Below are 5,063 nucleotides of genomic sequence, written 5' to 3'. Positions count from 1 at the left end.
CTGCTGACACGAGGGTCGACGAAAATATCCTCAGGGTGATTTTTATTTTGATGAACATGACGCCGCATTGTTTTAACATATAGGTTCGCAGCCAAAACGTTTTATTTCTTATAATTGGTAAAATCTAGAAAAAAATTAAAAAATTTAGAGAAAAATTAGAGAATGGAAAACGTCGCATTTTTCTTGTCAGTATTTTGGAACAGTCCGTATAAATCACCTGCTTTCACTCGACGAACGAGCGGTATGTCGAGAGCGCGATATCGAGAGCGTGAAATTCGAGGCGTGCTAGAAAGATCCGAGGTTCATGCGAGCCGATCGCTAATCGTTGAGGGCGAACGAACCGATTCATGGTGTCTGCTGCCTTCGTTCGCGCAATATTGATCAAGCCGCAAAGTCGACGAGGACAGGCATATAATGCGAACTGTGAGTCGTTCCAAGAGGCCTCGATTTTACCGGGCAAAAAGCCTAGACTGAAACTGCTCATTGTCATGTTGAACAATCGTAATATTGCAGATACAAAGGAAAATTAGTTTGAAAAGCCCATAATTTCTTATTTTAAAAATCTGCGATATCCTATGATCCTAACTATATATGAATGCAAATTGAGAAAACCGAGGAATCTTAAATAAAAATTTATGGAAGGGATTGCTTATAAGATTTCAAGGATCAAGTATAAATCTATAAAAGAATTTCGCAACATGAAAGATTCACTGTTTTAATAAATATATTATCATAAAATTCAATTTTGAGAATTTATAATAAAGAATCTCTCTATTATATAATCAATAACTTGCAAAAATAAGAAATTTTGAAAGCAAAGATATCGAAAAAGCCAAGAAAATCTCGATTCCTCGTTTTTCCTTACATAAATTCAATAACAGTAAATAGATTTTTTTTGTACCGGGTAGATATACAAGGAAAACGAATAAAAACAAAGTGGAACTTGTTTCTGTGGCATACCGATATCTTGCTTTCTCAAACGATGTAAACGCCGCTAATGAGAAATGAGTACCTTTTTAAGGATGCCCACGTGCCTTCTCGAGCTTCTTCATTGTACGTTAACTCGAGCGCGGCTTCAGGCCTAGTTAGATTTAACTCGAGCGAAAGAAGTGGCCCCAAACGTGTTCCATGATAAAAAGTCGCGCTAATCCACTTTAACATAGCTGGTTTCACTTGTTAAAAATAATTGTACGGTGAAAATGCAAAACACATCGCAATCATTCACAGTCGCGCATGACAGATTTACTATATTCACGGATTTGTAATTTAAGTGTTATCAGATGTAGTAACGAGATTTTTTCATCAAAAATATTCAAGGTAATTTCAAATAATAAATTAGATTTTTTTTCTACATTTTTAATTTTGAATGATTGGATTTCTATCATTCCGAAATTTTGGTTCTTTGACAGTTGAAATTCAGGTAGAAAAATCTTTAATTTCTACAACAGTCACGTTCATTGGCAACATTATTCCAATGAAGGCAAAATCTCCAATCATGTTTTGTTTGTACAATGTCATGAGAAATATCGAATATCGAGTAAATATTTTTGTCGTAATATTGCAAGCATGGAAGTTTGATGATCGCTGTACATCTATCGACTTCACGCTTGTATACAAAATACAAGATGGTAGTGGTGGTAGTATACACACAGCAGGCAGGATATAAATATCTCGGCCAGGCAATCTGTGAGAGCAGCACCACACAGCTTTTCAGCACGTTGCTCCCGTAACGCATAAACGTCGATATAATTTATTCAACCTGTCGTTAGCGACTCCCCAACGACTCACATCCTTCCCTTATCAGTGACCCGAATAAAATATTCGCTCTCTCTCTTTCTATCGTTTCTTCTGGCTAAGCTTTTGCGCTTTAATTAACCATACGTGGTTAATAATCCGCCCACCTTCGATGGAAATTATTTTTGCGCTGATTAAAAATTTTATTTTGTAGGAAGAAAATATATAACAGCATATATATATATATATGAATAAATAAATCTAAAATTTGACATCTGTGTACTATAATTATAAAATTGTTGTTTAATTAAATCCCCGATATTAAAATAAATCTGTATAATAAATTTGCACGTTTTGTTTTTATTATTAAAGAAACAATGACAATTATGCGAACAATTCGCATTTTACCAAAAAAAAAAAAAAAAAAAAAATTGCGGCTTTAATATAATCTTGAGAGGCGAGGAATGACATTTCGCAACGAAGATGGAATTCTACCAGATGCACGTATCTGCGATTGTGAAATCGTTGCACGTTGCGACATTAGCATAAACTCTTTGTTGTCAACGATAATGTCTAGTCAGATTGCACCGTTCAATCGCTTCGATATCGTCTCGATTCTAACACGTCTCGGTATGCACTTCTTTCCTGTGAAGCACACTAAACGGTTAGAATGTCGACGCAGAAATCTCCTGCAGACCATTTCACGCCATGCAATATTTTACAATGCGACGAAATAAATAACATTTTATATGATAAAAAGTAGTAAAAATGGATTTAATATTCAATTTTGTTTATATTAATTTTTATGTAATTTACATTTGTTTCAATAATTCGACAGAATTATTTTAAATATCAAATATCGTTTATTGTTTCCAATATAATTTTTTAAAAAGAGAGAGAGAAAGTTAATTTCCTAAATTATTTATAATTTAATAAATAAATCTCCTATGTGTACATGAAAAACATGAAGAAAGCACAGATAATATAATCTCAAGAAGAAATTTTTATTAGAGTCACGAAATTGCATCGATTTGTGCGTAGGGGGTAGTGACCTTGTCTTTCTTGCATACGTTTTATGCGTGACCATATGGTCGACATGTGCATTCTCTGCTCGCACAGTCGCACGTGCGCACCAGAATGCAACCGCGAACAAGCGTGAATAATCGATGGAAACAGCACAGAATTTTAGTCATTGTCATTCGTCGTTTACCGCCGTCCTGCAAATTTAAAAGAGATTTAACAATTCGAGCCATATTATTATTAAACATTGAAAAAACTTCTGCTTCGAATGCCGACGCCTTCGATATATCGCGAATGTATGATACTTGCATCAAGTTGTACGTTGGATTATCCGGACCGAGAAATTATTGTTCTTTCGTATATATATGGATTTTTGAAAAATATGAATCCTTGGAAAATTAAGATTTTTTATATAGGATTTTATCGATTTTTCTAAAGCGCATATATCACTTTAAAAAATTAAATAAATTCTAGATACACGTATATAAAATTAAATTAAAAATAAGATTCTCACGCGCGATTGTAATCTTATTAAATTATTCTTTATATAAAAATCTCGAGCTGAAATCAATTTGTTTATCGAAGCACGAGTGTCATCGGTACTTTGCACCATCGTTAGCGTCGCTACCGATGTGTGAGTCCGACGTAATCGACTACAATCTGAAATAAATGCAACGCCCGAATGATCGACAAACACGTTCCGAGGAGCAAAGAGAGTAAGTCTTTCCGGTTTCTACTTACCAAGGTGGTGGTAGTAGGCGAACACTGCAGCATAGTAGTGACCTTTCAGCCTTAGGATATTGCTTACCTTATGCAAGCCTGCTGCAGCGTGTCTGCGGTTTCATTCACAAAGAATATACTCCAAGCTCGCTGCACACGAATCCTGTTAACACAAATGTTTAAAATTAGCAGCGTATCGATGCTTGTCTTCGAATATCACACAGCATTGACTTACATTTGTAAAAAGTAGGAAACATTTAAAGACATATATTATATATACCAATATATCTTTTCGGATATTATTAGCGAAATAAAATATTGATTCTAAAGATATACATATAATCAGTATTGATATACAACACTATCAAAATAAATTTGAAGTAATATAATTTATATTAATATGAATTAATATGAAATTTATATTATTTATATTAATATGAAAATAATATATAAATTAAATTAATATATATGTCTGGCAAAGAAACAATTGCAGCTTTTTAATTACGCGTTGGAGAAAATATAAATATGATACTTGCTAATTATAATTGCAAGTTGCTATAGCAGTTATAGAGACTGTTTCTCGCGAATTTCTATATTAAATAATTCGAATATAATAATAATTATTATCTTTCTCATGAAATATTATCTCGATATTTTACATGATATTTCGCAACATTTGCACATTTGTTATGCAATTTTATTCCCGACGCTCTCGATATTCAACGATCGTGAAATGAATCGTCCATTGCTCGCTGATTGGTTCAATGACTAAATGACTGTTCGATATTTTGCGTCGTAGTTTAATAAAATATACTGACGGCATATATGTCCAAAGGATTCTAGTAGCTATGGTGATTCACACGGTAACCACACTGTAACAACTGATTTATCCGATAAGATTTGCTCATCGTTTGTTGCGAGATGGATAATATAATAATATTATTTTTTATATTGGCGATTATATAAATAAATTTTGCAAATTATAAAAAATTTTATAAGCGACAAATATCACACATGAATTATTATTCCATATGATGGTATTTTAAAATGACGCGGTGATTTTTATATAAGCGATTATTATTGAAATGAAAGCTTTATTATAATGATTTTAATAATATATTTATTTAATATAACAGAGGATAATTAAAAATAATGCCAAAAAATGTAAAAAAAGAATATTCAATTCAAACGGTATATAATTTCAAAAATAATAGAAAAGAATTTAACGGGAAGCAATAATGAGATGCGGAATAGGTATTTTCAGGCACAATATCTTCGACAGATATTATTAGCCATGTCAGAGGCTTTTCATGATTGTCTTCGCAGGTGCAATATCCCATAGAGCAGCTCCATTTGCACGCTTCGCAGCGGCTAATTGCTAATTAGGATACACAATAGCGTTACGCACGTCGCCGACTTCGTTGTCGTCGCCGTCAGAGTCGTTATGTTCGGTCACGGTCATATCATTGACCCTGGATAACTCAAACGACGTTTGTTGACAATCTATTGACGCTATTGACGTATTTGTTCGCCGCATTGTTTAATTAACCTGAAAGCAAAGCCTCTTTTTTCTTTTTTTTTTTTTTTTT

At 33.2% G+C, this 5,063-nt stretch overlaps 1 protein-coding gene across 2 annotated transcripts in view; it reads left to right on the top strand.

Annotated features, from left to right (window-relative positions):
* The window catches only part of LOC115233563 (wiskott-Aldrich syndrome protein family member 3), a 19,707-nt gene that overhangs the window by 7,823 nt on the left and 6,821 nt on the right, over positions 1-5,063 (top strand). The gene's annotated exons all lie outside the window — the stretch shown is intronic.

The sequence above is a fragment of the Formica exsecta genome, unplaced genomic scaffold, assembly GCF_003651465.1.
Source record: "Formica exsecta isolate Colony F162 unplaced genomic scaffold, ASM365146v1 scaffold178, whole genome shotgun sequence".
NCBI classification, from domain to species: Eukaryota; Metazoa; Arthropoda; class Insecta; order Hymenoptera; family Formicidae; genus Formica; species Formica exsecta.
Note: the sequence above shows the minus strand (reverse complement) of the source record. Positions and strands in the feature narration are given on the sequence as shown.